At 47.0% G+C, this 17,052-nt stretch overlaps 1 long non-coding RNA gene across 2 annotated transcripts; it reads right to left on the bottom strand.

Moving 5' to 3' along the window:
* Nucleotides 1-1,874: 1,874 nt before the first annotated feature.
* Nucleotides 1,875-16,766, bottom strand: LOC131382282 (uncharacterized). 2 transcript variants are annotated; one of them, XR_009211596.1, is made up of 3 exons: nt 16,698-16,766; nt 5,942-6,077; nt 1,875-2,569 (listed from the first exon to the last, which is right to left on the bottom strand). It is a non-coding gene; the product is annotated as an uncharacterized LOC131382282 (long non-coding RNA). The 2 variants fall into 2 exon arrangements; XR_009211597.1 differs by lacking the exon at nt 1,875-2,569 and adding an exon at nt 3,774-3,966.
* Nucleotides 16,767-17,052: the final 286 nt, after the last annotated feature.

Raw genomic sequence — 17,052 nt, 5'->3', positions numbered from 1 at the left:
TCTGATTTCACCAGGGGGGAAGACTAGCAGGCGCCTATATCCTCGAAGTATCCTGCCATGAGATGCCTGCAGAGTGGGGAATGGCATCACCTTTCCAACCCTGTGCAGCACCCAGTGTGAGCTGCTTATTAGTGGGAACAGGAGAGGAAGAGGAGGAAAAGGAGGACCCATGGCCATGGCTTTTTCTGTCCTTGTAACCCTCAACTGATGTGTGTCCCATACTTCCTGGTTGGGCAGCGGGGAGAGCAGAAGTTGACAGGTCACATTTCCCTCAGTTTTCCATCCTTCCTTCAGTGCTGGGAGAGAAAAGCATACGACATAGACAGGGAGGTCAACTCCACCACGCAGATACGGCTTCCTCTGCCGTATCTCCTTCTGAAAAGGCAACCCTGCGCCGCCTTCCCATTGGCTGCCACCTTGCATCCTCTACCCACAGCTCTCTACCTTGCTCCTCGCCTGAGCAGCCTCTAGAAAGAGAGCTGAGGTCTGGGCAAAGCCTTCTGACAGGCTTTCTTGGGCAGGGGAGCTGGGGCGGGGGGATGAATGGTGGGAGGGAGAAGGACCAGATTTCCTGGCCTGACAGGCAGCCTGTGCTGAGAAACCATGACTGAGCAAGCCAAGCTTTGTTGGCCGCACCTGCCAAGCCACAGGGTGCCTCAGGCTTGGAGCATCCCGGAGCCAGTTACAACCCGAGACTTCAGCCTTCTGGAAGGTGTTGGGTCAGCCACCCTGAAGGACGATCCTGCCCAAGTGACACGCTTTGCTCTTCCTTCTCACCCAGGACTTCACATTCACCCTTGCAATCCATGTGGGGACACTGTTGGATAGGAGGCGTGGTCCCAGTGTGGTCTCCCTGTCTGGGCCTCTGCGTATGCCAAATGTTTACCTTACGCTTCACACTCAAGAGGTTCCATGTATACAGATGGGAATTCCAGAGCTACAGAAAAGGCAGCAAGCACCATGATTCAAGCTAATCAGTGTGGATTCACACCTTCCTCTCTCTCTCTCAGTGGCAGAAATACCAGCTAGAGTAAGAAGTGGTTGATCCAGGACCTGAACATTCTGGAAACTCTTGCCTACTTCTGGGAGAAACGACCTAATCCACAGTACTAGGCACACCTTAACTTTCGTAGGACCCAGGCAAGTTGTCATACCGTGTGCCTAAATATTGAAAAATGATCCACTGGACTAATAAAGTGTTAAATAAAATATGTCCTGACTGTCTACTTTGACAACATACTTTCATAATGACAAAACTTAAAAATGTATAAAGCTATGGTTTTTATATAGCTGAAAATTGACAAAACATCAGAAGACTAAATCTACTTATTATTGCACATGATGGACGGGCTATGTTTGGTTGAGTAATAAATATATACATACTTCATAAATTTTTACATGTTTATTCAACAAAATTTATTTTTCTTGCCTTTGTCATAGCAAAGCCACCAATTATGCAGTTATAATCACAATTTTATATAATTTTTGTTCTGTTGACAGTCATACTGAATTAGATCACTTTTCTTGAGTCATTATAGTTTTTAGTTTATCAATTTCACTGTGGAGAAATTGTGAATTACACTCTGCTAAGGCTGGAAATTATCAATATAATTCTCAAAGCAATACTTGGATACAAAACTAAACCATGGATTTTATATGCCACGTACAAACTAAATAATGGGATGGTGTATGTTAAATTGTCACTGTCAACAAAATTACAAAAATGTTTTTCTTTCATCATATAAAGTGCTATCCTGTACATCATGAAAATTTCTTAAAGCAGTATCAAGCAAGTCTCAAGCTTTTTGAGGTTGGAACTCCTTTATACTCTTAAAAGTTATTGAGGACCCCAAAGATCCCTTTTGAGGACCCCTTTTGTTTATATAAATTATAACTATCAATTTTTGCCAAATTAGAAATTAAAACTGATAACTTTTAAAACCCAACACACAAGCACACATCCCATTAGTCATCAGAGTGATGATGACATCACACACTGAGTAGCTTCTGGAAAATTCCACTGTACACTCGTGAAAGAATTAGCCTGAAAAGGGCAAATGATATCTTAGCCTTACAGGTTAAGTATCCCTTATCCAAAATGCTCGGGACCAGAAATGTTTTGGTTTTCAGATGTTTTCTTTGAATATTTGCATATATATCATGAGATACCTTGGGATGGGACCCAAGTCTAAACACAGAATTCACTTAGGCTTCATATACACCTAATATACATGGCTCAAAGGTAATTTTATAAAATATTTTTGATAATTTTGAGCATGAAACAGTTTTGTCTGGATTGTGACTATGACCTGTCACATGAGGTCCTGTGTGGAATTTTCTACTTGTAGGGTCATGTTGAATCTCAAACAGTTTCAGAATTTGGAGCATTTCAGATTTTGGATTCTCAGGTTAGGGCTGCACAACCTGTATTAGGAAAATGATGTTGACCCCCACAGACTCCTTAGAGGAGCTCAACAACTCTCAGGAATCCTCAGACCATACTTTGAGCACTGCTGCTGTAGAGTGATGGAAAGAACTGGTACCATGCTGCTACATGTTACGTCTAGACCTATAAAGGTGCAAAAATATAAGAGTTATGAGAATCATTCTTACAAAACATTCCTCAAATGCCACATGCAGGTTTTGTGAATACTGCACTAGCTCGTGTGTATGTCCAGGACCATGAATTGGAACAGGAAGAGATACAAGAATAGGGACACTCGGCATTTCCGGGAAAGGATACTTTGTTAGGTAGGAGTCTATTACATTCACTGGATCTGAGAAGAAAGCTTGGATGAGCTAATCCTGAATCCTTCCTGTGCCCTGCCCGGAAAGCAGTGTTGCCTCCCACGTGGCAGGCCTACAACCTACACACCTTCCCAGCATTAGGGTTCCAGAGCTTTTGGCTTCGAGAACACGAGGTAAGAGGTGTGAAGAAGCATTTCCCTGGGGCCTGACTGGTGTTGGTCATGAGAGTGGATGTTTGGGTCCAGGCAGTGATGTGTCCTGAGGGTCACTGGTCCTTCAGATGTCTCTGCTGTGGATATACGTGATATGGCAGAGCCCTCTAAAGCACTGGGCCGGAGCAGGAGCCCCCTGGCCTGCTTCTGAGTGTAGTGCTCCTGCATAGACTACAGGACACAGAATCACAAAATCTCAGTCTCCGAAGGGACCTCAGTGGCCAGCCAGCCAGCCCACCACACAGGGAGCAAATCTTCCGCATGTAGTAGCAGAAGTGGTCTTGCTATGGAGGTAAGAAAGCTTAAGCTTCAGGGCCCGGCCTGCATGGGCTCTTCTAGGACTTTGGAATAGGCCCTAGCCATGCATTCACATGGCCACATATTTTTGTATATTTTATAATTTTTATTTTTCTTAAAGAGCTCGCCGCAAGTTGTATAAGCTTCAGGAACCACACAACCCGAACCCACCTCTGTATAGCCAGGCTCTTCCTTGCCAGGCACTTCTCTTGAAGGAACACTGAGTTTTGAACCAGAAGAGCTGGATTTGAGCCACAGCTTTGTACAGACTAGCTGTGTGACTTTGGAAATAATAACAACAGCTGACATTTATCAAGCTTTACTACATGTCAGGCACTGTGCTAAGCTTTTGCATGCTTCATCGCGTGTAAAATTCAGAAATGCCTCTCAACCTCTCAAAGTGTCAGTTTTCTCTTTTGTGCAATGAAAAGAACAACATCCATGTATATTTCCCGCCTCAGTTCTGTGCATGACCTGAGGGCGGGCCCTGCCTTAGTCACCACTGTGTCCCCATCGCCCAGCCCAGTGTCTGGCCCCCAACTCAGTGATGTCGAAGAGGTATGCAAGTGCCTCATGGCAGTTCTGGCAAAGGCAGTCATCACGTGCACTTTGGAGGCTGGCAGCTTAGTAGTGTGAGCTTGAAGGTCTTTTCTCCTGGGGTCAGAATCTCCACCATTTCCAAATCTAGAAACCTGGGTAAGTTGCTAACCTGTATAAAGGAGTAATAACACTGGTAACTACCTCCTAGGACTGTTCGGGGGACGCAATAGGTAATCTACCTAAAGCACCTAACACATGACACATAGAAAGTATTTAACACATGGTAACTATTATTTACTAGGCAGGCAACTTCACTTTTGGGCAGACAGATTTATTATAAATCACCTCCTCCCACCTTGGCAAGGGCAAGGGCAAGGGCAAGGACTGTGTCTTGCCCAGATTCTTTTTTTTTTTTTTTTTTTTGAAACAGGGTCCTGCTCTGTCACCCAGGCTGGAGTGAGTGGCACAATCTTGACTCCCTGCAACCTCTGCCCCCCGAGCTCAAGTGATCCTCCAGCCAGCCTCCTGAGTAGCTGGGATAACAGACCCACACCACCATGCCTGGCTAATTTTTTTATTTTATTTATTTATTTATTTTTTTTGGTAGAGATAGGGCTTTCACCATGTTGCCCAGGATGGTCTTGAACTCCTGAGCTCAAGCAATCCAGCCTCCCAAAGTGCTGCAATTACAGGTGTGAGCCACCGCACCCAGCTAATTTCTCTTCTTTTTAAAAATATTTGTTTCCAAATTTACCATGATAACCATGAATTATTTTTTTATTGAATGTCTTAGTCCATTTTGTGTTGCTATAAAGGAATACCTGAGGCTGGGTAATTTATAAAGAAAAGAGGTTAATTTGGCTCATGATTCTACAGGCTGTACAAGAATCATGGCGCCAGCATCTACTTCTGGTGAGGGCCTCAGCCTGCTTCCATTTACGGGGGAAGGCAAACAGGAGCTGGTGTGTCTGGAGATCACACGGGGAGAGGGCAGCTGAGAGGAGAGAGAGCCACTCACGAGGGATCTGCCACCATGACGCAAACATCTCCCATTAGGCCTCACCTCCAACACTGGAGATCAAATTTCTTCAAAAAAAATTTTTTTTCCTTTTTAGTATATTTTCTTCAGGCCAGAGGGGATCAAATTTCAGCACGAGATTTGGAAGGGTCAAATATCCAAACCATCGCACTGGGACAAAATTCATATAATGTAAAATTTCCTCCTTTTTTTTTTTTTTTTTTAAGACTGAGTCTCACTCTTGTCACCCAGGCTGGAGTGCAGTGGCACGATCTTGGCTCACTGCAAGCTCCGCCTTCTGGCTTCAAGTGATTCTCCTGCCTCAGCCTCCCGAGTAGCTGGGATTTACAGGCATGTGTCACCACACCCGGCTAATTTTTGTATTTTTGGTAGGGACGAGGTTTCACCATGTTGGCCAGGCTGGTCTCGAACTCCTGACCTCAGGTGATCCGCCCACCTCAGTCTCCCAGTGTTGGGATTACAGGCGTGAGCCACCGTGCCCGACCACAAATGTACCCTTTTAAAGTGTAATTCAGTGGTCTTTAGTATATTCACGAAATTGTGCAACCATCACCACTACCTAATTCCAGAACATTTTCATCACCTCCAAAACAAACCCCACACCCATTAGCAATTATTTCCTGTTATTCCTCTCCCTGGCCCCTGCAACCACGACTCTACTTACTATCTCCGTGTATTTGCCTACTCAGGATATTTCATATAAATGGAATCATGAAATATGTGGCTTTTTTTTTTTTTAAGATGGAGTCTTGCTCTGTCGCCCAGGCTGGAGTGCAGTGGCGCAATCTCAGCTCAGTGCAAGCTCTGCCCCCGCGGGGTTCACGCCATTCTCCTGCCTCAGCCTTCCGGCTAATTTTTTTTGTATATTTAGTAGAGATGGGATTTCACTGTGGTCTCGATCTCCTGACCTTGTGATCCACCCGCCTCGGCCTCCCAAAGTGCTGGGATTACAGGCGCGAGCCACCGCGCCCGGCCGAAATATGTGGCCTTTTGTGATTGGCTTATTTCACTTAGCATAATGTCTTCAAGGTTCATCGATGTTATAACATGTGTCAGAATTTCCTTCCTTCTTAAAGCTAAATAATATTCCATCTTATGGACCTACCACACTATGTTTATCCATTCCTCTGTTGGTGGACACTTGAGTTGTTTCTCCCTTTTGGCCACTGTGAATAATGCTGCTATGAAAACTGGCATACAGTGATCTGCTTGAGCGTCTGTTTTCAGTTCTTTGGGGTACCCTAGTAGTAGAAGTGCAATACAGCAATTCTATATTTAGCTTTTTGAGAAAATACCACATTGTTTTCCACAGCAGCTGCACAATTTTACATCCCCGCCAGCAATATATGAGGGTTGTGATTTCTTGACATCCCTGTCAACATTTGTTAGTGTCTGTTTTTATTACAGCCATGATAGTGGGTGTGAAGTAGTATCCTATCGTGGTTCTTATTTGCATTTTCCTAGTAACTAATGATGTTGAGCATCTGTTTATATGCTTATTATTATTAGCCATTTGTATCTATATTTTGGAATAATATCTATTCACATCCTTTGCCCATTTTTAAATTGAGTTGCCTTTTTATTGTTGAGTTGTGTGAGTTCCTTAGATATTTTGGAAACTAGATCTTTATCAGATATATGATTTGCTAATATTGTCTCACACTCTCAGTTGTTTTTTCATTTTGTTGATAGTGTCCTCTGAAGCATAAAAGTTTTAAATTTTGACGAAGTCCAACTTATCTTTTTTAACTTGTACTTTGGATGTCTGAATTGCCTAATTTGCCTAATTAAAGGTCAAAGAGACTTACCTCTATGTTTTCTAAGAGTTTTATTATTTTTATTTATTTAATTTTTGTAGAGATGGCGTCTCACTATGTTGCCCAGGTTGGTCCTGAACTCCTGGCCTCAAGTGATCCTCCTGCCTCAGCCTCCCAAAGTGTAGGGATTACAGGCATGAGCCACCAAGGTTGGCTGTGTTTTCAGAGAGTTTTAAGTTTTACCTCTTACATTTAGGTCTTTGATCATTTTTAGTTAATTTTTGTTTAGGGGTCCAGATTCACTCTTTTGCATGTAGATATGCAGTTTCCCAGGATCATTTGTTGAAAAGACTGCTATTTCTCTTTTTTTCCCATTGCCCTGGCACCTTTGTTGAAAATCAATTGCCCCTAAATATATGGGTTTATTTCTAGACTATCAATTCTATTCCATTGATCTATGATATCTATCTTTATGCCAGTTACACACAGTCTTGATACAGGGTACGAATGTAGCTTTGTAGTAAGTTTTAAAATCAGGAGCCAGTGCGATTGTGCACACCTCTAATCTCAGCTACTTAGGAGGCTGAGGTGGGAGGAGCTCTTGAGCCCAGGAGCTTGAGACCAGCCTGAGCAACATAGCAAGACCCTGTCTCAAAAAAAAAAAAAATTAAATTAAAAATAAAAATAAATTTATGTATTTGGAAAGTGGCAGAACCAGGTGTGACCCCAGGACCCTGCTATAAACAAAAGTTTTAAAATCAAAAAGTGTGATTACTACAACTTCATTCTGCTTTTTCAAGATTGCTTTGGCCATTCTAAAGCATGAATTACTTTCACAGAAGGGAAAAAATATGTTGCTATTAACAAAATCCTGCATATTCAAGTCATTCCAACCCAAATGCTATGTCCTCTAGGGAACTTTCCCCAGGCTCACCATTCGGAATATGCCTTATTCTGGACATTTCGTTAGTACTCCTCTTATAGTGTCTTGTATTCAAATGAGGCTGCTGGGATCTCCAATCTTATTGGAAGGTAAGCTTGTTGAGGGCAGGGGTCTTGTTCACTTGAAAGTATTCCCCAGGCCAGGCACGGTGGCTCACGCCTATAACTCCAGCACTTTGGGAGACTGAAGTGGGCGGATCACCTGAGGTCAGGGGTTCGAGACAAGCCTGGCCAACATGGCGAAACCCCATCTCTACGAAAAATACAAAATTAGCCGGGCATGGTGGTGCATACCTGCACTCCCAGCTACTCAGGAGGCTGAGGCAAGAGAATCACCTGAACCTGGGAGGCGGAGGTTGCAGTGAGCCAAGATCGCACCATTGCACTCCACCCTGGGGGACAGCCTGAGCGACAAGAGCGAAACTCCATCTCAAAAAAAAAAAAAAAAAAAAAAAGAAAAAGAAAAAAGAAAGAAAGTATTTCCCATGGCCCCTGGCATGTAGCCTAGGACTATGGTGGGGCTGAGGATTTGGTAAATGAATGAATGAGTGGATAACTAAATGAATGCTATTGCGTCATTCACACCATTTCTATTCTACTCAGAACCTAGGCAAACATCCTTAACAAAGAAGCACTTGGGAAATGCATTCATTAAATTAATGGTTACACCTTTATTGACAAGCATAGTCATGTGTTGTTTCACTGGAGGTTTCTTTGGTTTATTATAGTCATTATAATGCTCGTCAATAAGAGAAAAATGTGCCCAAATCACTTGAGGAATTATGTGTGAATTGCACACTCAGGCATTCCACAGCTAAGGCTCAGCCTCAATCAATACGGTAACCCAATGACAGGTTTTATCAAACATTGGATCCTGCTTAAGCTAAAAGATTTTTAGCCTTTGAATTAGCACTCTGAACAGGACTCTTAATTAATCTGCTAATGATTTTCTTTGTTTAGAGGGATAGTCCTAATTGATTCTAATATATGCTCCCAGAGATATATGCACTTATATATTCCCTTAAGCAATCCTGACAAGAGAGCTAGAGTGTCATGGCCCCTGTCCTCAGGGAGGGCACAGTCCAGAACTGGAGGCAGCACACCCCACTATTTTGATTGGTGGGATGAGTGCTAGGTCATATGGTGGGTCCAAAGAAGGAGTAAAGGATTCATTCTGCCTGGGAGGCAAGGAGGTGTCAGGCCTCATCACACATTTGAACTGAGCCTTGAAGCATGCCTAGGATTTGACCAGGTAGAGACAAGGGCTGGAGGGTTTCAGGCAGTTGAATAAAGTGTTCCAGGCAGAAGGAACAGCTAGAACAAAGGCATGTTCACAGGCACATACTTGTACCAATACACGCTCATACACTCAGCTGCATTCTTCACCCAAGAATTGGGCCAGTCTGAAACTGTCTGAAAGATGTTATTGTGTCCACCTGAGTCAGCTCACAGCTCCAAGGCCCACCGGGCCCTGGGTTGCAGCTGTCCTTTCCCCAGGAGGGCATTTAATATCTGCTGTCTCCTGCCCGCCTTACCACCAGTGCAGACCCTCTCCCTGTTCACCAGGTTGGACATTCCCCTCAGGGTCCTTACCCACTGCAACTGTGGCTCAAATCCCAGGAGGCTATGTGTGACTGGGCCAGAGATTACTGGTCCTGATGAAGCTTGGGTATCGCAAGATGCAGAATTTTCCCCCTCCCTGTGCTGGGGACTTTGGCTGACTGGCCAAGCTGCAGCAGTGGGGAGGGAGGGCCTCCACAGCACTGTGGATGGCTGATGGTGGTGTAATTCTGTCCGATAGTGAATACATTGCTTAGAAACAGGCCCAAGGTGCTATCTTCCATCATTCAAGATGAGTATTTATTGATCGTTTAAATTTAACTTTTTAAAAATTTTAATTGAAGTATACAAACATAGTTTAAAATGCACATGTCGTTAGTGTGCAACCTGATGCATTTCCACCCACTGAACACACCTGTGTAACCAGAACCTGGTCCAGAAACAGAGCATGGCCAACATCCAAACTCTCCTTCCCCCTCCAGGTGCCACTTTCTCTAAGGGTGACCACTGTCCTGGCTTGTAGCAGCATAGATCAATTTCTTCTGGTTTTGTACCTTATACAAATGGAATCATATAGTATGGACTCTTTTGGCACTTACTCTTGAACAAACAGGTTGGTCAAAGACTCTGGAGAGAGAAGGTGAGGAGGTATTGCAAGACTGCTCTCATGAGGAATAGGAACCTCTAAATGTAAAATGGAGTAAATCACATGTATGAGGGTCTCTGTTGTTCCCAGGAGAGTGGGGAAGTCAGGTGGCCTGGTAGAAAGTGCTCTGGTCCAGGAGTCAGGGACTTGTGCTCACATCTGATATGTATCCATGGTTTGCTGTGCAACCTTGGGAAAAACCTCTTTCCCTCTCTGGACCTCAGGTACATCCCCTGCAGGGTTGGGGTGGATCATTTCCTACCTTTTCACCAGAAGAGACACCGTCTTTTATCTATCCCCACCGCCACTGCTGCCGTGGATGTCATGCTTTGAAAAATGTTTCTAGGCCAGGCACAGTGGCTCACGCCTGTAATCCCAGCACTTTGGGAGGCCGAGATGAGCAGATCGCGAGGTCAGGAGTTCAAGACCAGCCTGGCCAACATGGAGAAACCCTGTCTCTACTAAAAATACAAAACTTAGCTAGGCATGGTGGCGCATGCCTGTAATCCCAGCTACTCAGGAGACTGAGGCAGGAGAATCATTTTAACCTGGGAGGCACAGGTTGCCGTGAGCTGAGATTTCTCAAAAAAAAAAAAAAAAGAAAAAAAGAAAGAAAAATGTTTCTGAGCAGAGTGAAGATTAATTTGTTTCTCCATTTCTTATTAACCGGAAGAAAGACTCATAGAGCAGACTCAGCTCTGCAGCAGATAGCAAGCAGTTCCACCCTGGGTGGACAGAATTCCAGTCAAAAGCAGAAGCAGAGGCTCTTTCTGGCTGAGTTACTTGACTGCAGCCTCCTATTGGGGAAGTATTCAGAGCCTAGTGTACCCAGTGAAATATAGCAAATAGTTTGAGAACACTTAAACTATTGTGCAGTCCTGGGCCCTGGGCCCAGGCACCACTGAAAAGACTAACTTTCCTTCCAGCTCTGATAAGTCAAAGGTCTAGGGTCACCCAGCTCTCCTTGAAATTGACTGCAGAGTTGTGGGGTGTGAAACCCCTCCCCTGAGCTGGACCCCCAACCCCATCCTATGCCCTTCACCCCACAGGCCCCCTGCCCAGCCCATTGCTGGAGTCCTAGGGGACCCAGGGCTATCTCATGTTGCTCCGGGGGACTATTGGGAAACTGCTGATGGAATTTGAGTCAGTAGAACACTTGACCACCCACAGTGGGGCAGTCTACTGCCCAGAGGCAGTAGAACACTCCCTACAGCTCCATGAAGCTCCCACCAGTCCAGGGAGAGAACCTCGGGGGGGCTCTACAGGAATGAGACCTGGCCCCCTGGGGCTCCTCCTCCTGCAGTCCTGGCTGCCCAGAGCTCAGCCTCCAGGGCCTCACTCCCCTCTGTGCACCCCCAAGAGTTCTCTGCTTTCTAGCCCTGTTTCCATTTCTGTCCATGATCCTAGGATAGGGTGAAATCTGCTTGAGGACATTAAACCCTCTGATGGGGAGCCAGAACCACACCCAAAATAAGTCAGAATCTGACTAGAGCTGAGAACAGGGAGGGAGAAAGCTTAGTGGGGAAGGACTTGGTCAAGGAGAGCTTCTCGGCCAGGCGCGGTGGCTCACACTTGTAATCTCAGCATTATGGGAAGCCGAGGCAGGCAGATCACCTAAGGTCAGGAGTTCGAGACCCGCTTGGCCAACATGGCGAAACCCCATCTCTACTAAAAATACAAAAATTAGCTGGGCCTGGTGGCATGTGCCTGTAATCCCAGCTACTCAGGAGGCTGAGGCAGGAGAATCACTTGAACCCAGGAGGCGGACGTTGCGGTGAGCTGAGATCACGCCACTGCACTCCAGCCTGGGTGACAGAGCGAGACTCTGTCTCAAAAAAAAAAAAAAAAAAGATTGCTTGTTGGAGAAGGGAACTCATGGATGGGTGCGGATGAAGAGGCCAGAGCTCTATGGAATGAGGGTGTCCCAGGCAGGGATGTTGCAGCTGGGACAGTCTCCATGCAGTATTCTGAGCAGTATGAGGGTGTGCAGGGGACCCAAGAGGTCACCTCTGGAGGAATGAAGTAGCCGGAAGTTCCCTAGGGTGATAAGGTGGGCAGGGGTGGCATGCAATGAGTCTGCTGAGAATTTGGAACTTGGTATCAAGACACCCAGGGGCCTTGGTTGGATATTTAGACATGCCTGGGGCAGATAACTGAACGGCCAAGGACGAACAGCCCATCAATCCAGCATCTGACCCATTTTCACTGTCTTCAAGGCAGGTGGCAGGTCTTTGCACAGTGAGATGTAAAGTGGATTGAGGGGTGAGGCCAGTGGTGTCACCTTGGGTTGAAGAAATGCTTGCCCATTAGTCCATCAGGATAGGATTTTTGAAAGAGTAGCAATTTTGGGAACAATGTGACAGGTGAGACAGAGGGTTTGGTTATAGGAAACGGTTATTGAGCATGTGCTCTGGGCCGGTGCAGCTCTAGAAAATAAGGGCGAAGAGTGGTGACCCCTGCCCTGATCATGCCATTGCACTCCAGCCTGGGCAACAAGAGCGAAACTCCATCTCAAAAGAAAAACTCGTAAAATGTTTTTCAGGTTCATTAGTGCTGTAGCAAGTATCAGTATTTCCTTTTTATGAATGAATAATATTCCACTGTGTGGCTATAGCATGATTTGTTTATGTGTTGATGGACATTTAAATTGTTTCTACCTTTTGGCTATTGTGAATAATGCTGCTATGAACATGTGTGTACAAGTTACAGTTTGAACACCTGATTTCGATTCTAGGAGTGGAATTGTGGGATCATATGTTAACTCTGTGTTTAACTTTTTAAGCAACAGCCCATACTTCTAATTGCATTACATTACTTAAATTCAAGCAGTGTGGTAAGACAGGGGTAAAGATGACATCTGAGAGTACATACTGTTATTTTTCAATATTTACAATTTCTTTTCATCTCTTTTTCTGCAGGTTGTTTAAAGTGGAGGAGAACAAGCTGAGATGGGCCGTCATCTAGTAAACTGCTCCATCGGCCGAATAAACTCCTTTGTACTGTAAGCCCCACCAGGCCCGGGATCTTTGTCAGTTTCAATTCCTGACGTATGTCAAGTTTAGAACAGTGAATGGCATATGGTTGGTGCTCAGCACATGGCTGGTGCTCAATAAATATTTGTTGCATGAATAAATAAATACAATGAACTGCCTCAAGTGTGCTAAAATCTCAAGAAAACAGACATCCATCAAGTAGAACCAGAGGAGAATGGGCCGATTTTGTAGCCAGAGATGCATGGTTAGACATGGTAAAGGACTTCCCAGAGCTATGGGGCCCTCAGCCCTTGGGGAAGCCTCAACTTATTCTTTTAACACCCGCCATGTGCAGGTAATTGTACGTATGTTTATACGGAAGCTCTGAGAGCCTGGGTGGCTGTGGATTCCACAGCCAGGCAGCCTAGACGGTGGAACCTGAATCCACCCCCCGGCTGCTGCTAATGCAGACCTTGCTCCCGCTGTGGGGACAGTGGTCCCTCCATCCCAAGGCCAACGCTCAGCCCTAAGAAGGCCTGGGATGAGGTCAGTCCAAGGGTACCCAAGGGGCCCTCAGAAGAGCCGTGGACAATACATGGTGCGGCCAGAGGAGGAAGGAAGGATAGCAGCAGAGCGTGCAAATTGGAAGCTGATACTGAATTGCAGCAAAATGAGCAGAGGATTAGATGCCCCACCTGGACCCACCCCAGAGAATACCAAGGCTTGGGCTGGCCCTTGTGAGAAGCTGGCAAGCCCAGTCCCAGGTGGAAGCCTGGCCCCTGGCCCGATGAGCAGGGGCGATGAGGCAGGGTGGGTGATCCCAGGCAGGAAGACACCATTGATTTGGGTGAGGCCCTCCTTCCTGAGCTCTCCACCCTCAGCCTGGGCATCCCACACTCATAGAGCTCCTCCTGGTTCTGGGGAAGGAGCAGGATCAGAGCCAAGCTGAGACCCTATCCCAAGTTTCTGCCTTCAGAGAGTGCAGGGGAGAGGGGGATAGGAACACATCCAAATGCCCAGGATTCTGAGGGGGTTGGGGGAAGGGGAAGCTGCCTTGACTAAGTCAGAGAAGGCTTCCTGGAGGAGGGCGAAGGGTGTGGGGCTGGGCTGAGATACAGGAAGATCTGGGTTGGAATTATAGTTGGGCTGCTTCCTAGCTGTTGGATCTTGGACAAAACTTTCGTTCATTCTACATTTTTTGGAGTGTCTACTCCGTGCCAATCATGTGTGAAATGTTGGGATAACAAAGGCGAATTCAATCTGGCTCTCGTCCTCGGAGCTTCAGCGAATCATCCGGCGTGGGGTGACCCATGCTACGATGGAGGTGGAATACGGGGCTGCAGGGCGGGGCCGCGGGACATGGTGGGCAGCTTGACCTCCTTGAGCCTCCCTATCCCTAATTCACGTGATGGGGTTTGTAACCACTTCTCACATCGTTGAGAGAAAAGGGTGAGCCTGACTCAGAGCTGTGGCAAAGGAAGGGCAGGGCAGGCTTTAAGGACAGGCGCAGGGCTGTCAGAGGCTGAGGCTAGGGAGGGGCAGGAGGGGGTGTGAGGCAGGGCGGGAGAGAGCGGGGCCCTGGGCAGGTGCTGAGCCAGGTCCTGCAGGTCACCCAGTCACTTGAGTCCACGAATGCTGGAGGCAGGCACTGGAGAGCCAGGGCGGTTCAGCCGCAGCTCCTCTGAGCAGGGAGTCAAACAGGTTTGGGTGACCCTTGTGAGCAAGGTCCTGGGGCATCACTAATTTCTACCCCCTTCTCTGGTAATGACCCTGGTGCGGCCTGGCTCTGGCAGTCACAGCTCCTGTCTCTCCCTATAAGGCTGAAACAGATACCAGCTCTCCAGGACCAGCTGGTAAGAGCTTCTCCACTGCCCCCCAGCCCCGACAGGAGGAGTCCCACAGTGTGCATGGAAGCCCAGGGAGCTGGGGGGCTACAGAGGCACCACTGGCTCTGGGGTCTGCAGCCCAGACAGCCCCCTCCAGATGTAATGGGGGAGGAAACCAGGGACAGGGAGGAATTCAGAGGTCAGAGGAGGAGCAGTATCAGGAGATATGCCCTCCTGCGACTCCTTCTCCCAGCTGCTCTCCCCTCCTGCTAGGGCTCACAATGGCTCCCAGCTGCCTCCTATAAGGAAGCTTTATTAGCCTTCAGCCTGTACTCCCCCACACAGCAGAGCTGACAGGACCCCATTAGTCAGCTTATTCAACCCTTCCCCTGGTGCACAAACCCTTGCCAAGCTTTTCTGGCATTTTGCTCAGCCTGCTTGGACCCTCCAAGCAGGTAGGAACTCACTATTTCACAAAGCAGTATTATTAGAAAGGTTTCCCTGACCCTAGCCCCCCACATCTAATCTTTGTCAAATGTGGGCAGACTTGTTCCTGGCCCCTTCTCATTCCACCAATGCACACATGCACATGCTCCCTGTCTCCATCCAAGCTCCAAGAATCAACCTCTCCCCGAACCAGGTCCCTGAGGACCACCACGTGGCTGCAACACAGCAGGTGTGGGGCAGGGCGCAAGTAGGCTTAGGGTGGTATAAGGGCTGTTTGCTCATTGATTCATTCAACAAACATGTACTGAGCACTTCTAAAAGGCCAGGGCCTGTGCTAGGCACTGCGGTGCCATGGTGAGCAAATCCAGAAATGGACCCTGCCCTCTACGAGTTCATAGTCCAGAGGAGAAGCCTGATGCTGAACAGAGAATCACATCCGTGAGCAACACAAAAGGCAAGGCAAACCCCGGGCAGATGCTCCCGGGGCTGTGTGTGATGGGCCTACAGGAAGCCTCTCCCAATGAAAAAGCCATTTTTCAGCCAGAACCTCCACCAGTGTCTTTCAAACTGTGAGTGGCAACCCATTCGTGGGTCATAAAATCAACTTAGTAGTTGTGACCTGAATTACTTGTTAGTGAAATAGAGAGGAATTTACAACGTCACACTTAGGAAATACTGTTTTGTGAAATGTTAGTTTCAGTTATCTATCTATCTATCTGTCTGAGAGATCATGTTTATTAGTTAGGATATTAAATGTATTTCTTACTGCAGGTCTGAATCAAAAAGCCCTGAAAGCCACTGGCCTAGAGTTTGAGGAAGAGTTAGCCATGAGAAATGTTGGTGACACAGGTTCCAAAAGAAGAAACAATAGGTATCAGGCTCAGAGATGAAAGGGCTAGAAGGAGGACACGCCAAGTTCAAGGTCTGGCCTTTCTCGAGGGCAATGGGGAGCCACAGGAGGTTAGCAAGATCCCATCTTCTTCATCCCTGGGCCTCACCCCATGGGCAGGAGGGAAATGGCAGGAAGTTGTCTTTGTGTCTCCCCAGGAGCCTGGACCTGTGGCCTTCCCTGCCTCCACCTGGGCCTCAACCGTCACGACCACCTGGCCTTTGAGGTAGGGTGTGGAGGAGGAAGTCAACCTATCATCAGCAGAAGGCTCGAATTTCTATATTCATAGCTTGTTTCTGTCACTTACTAGCCTTGTGATTATGGGGCAACTTGTCTAATCTCTGTCCCTCAGTTTCCTCCTTTGTAAAACAGGTCTCATAGAACTCATCCCCAAAAGTCCTTGTAAAGATCTAGTTTGTGACCCAGATGTCTGCAGACCTCCAGTAAAAGAATATGTTTTTAGTATTAGTATGTATGTCCCAAATGTTGCTTGGAATATGCTTATACTAACGAAATCATTTGTTTTTTATCTGAAATTCAAATTTACCTGGATGTCCTGTATTTTATCTGGAAACCCTACACAGAAATAGATGGCTCACGCCGTGTCTCAGAGCTGCAAGGATCCAACGCGCTCCATCCTTCAGAGGCTGGCTGAGGCCCGGGCCACGACTCCCACCCTCCTCTCCTGCCCGCCACGGCCCTGGGGGCTGCTCTCTTCACTCCGTCCCGCTTCGCCCCGACTGTGGATCTACCCGCTCCCTTCTCCCTCAGTCCCCAAAGCACCAGACTCACAGGCCTGCCGTGTGACCCACTTTTACCGACCTTTCGGGGAGAGTAGAGGGCATTTGTGACTCAGCTCAGAGCAGGAAACACATCTCACGTCAACTGTCAGTCAGCGCTGCTCCGAATCCCATCACAGCGCTCCAGCAGGGGGCGTCCTCACCGGCCGCGGCCACAGCCACGGCTCAACCCGGCCCAGCTCCCAGACACCCTCCTTCCACCTGCTCTTTTCCACCGGGCCCGCCTCCTCCTTCAAGCCAGCAGCAAACACAACCCTAATCCGTGTCTTTATTATTCAAAGACCTTAAGCACTCTTTCCCAACTCGTTCCCGTCTTGATTATTTCAGTTAGGGATTCACCTTCACAATCAAAAAAGTTCTCTCAAAGCCAGGCTACT

The sequence above is a fragment of the Hylobates moloch genome, unplaced genomic scaffold, assembly GCF_009828535.3.
Source record: "Hylobates moloch isolate HMO894 unplaced genomic scaffold, HMol_V3 SCAFFOLD_22, whole genome shotgun sequence".
Taxonomy (NCBI): domain Eukaryota; kingdom Metazoa; phylum Chordata; class Mammalia; order Primates; family Hylobatidae; genus Hylobates; species Hylobates moloch.
This window is presented reverse-complemented; position numbering and strand designations above follow the sequence as displayed.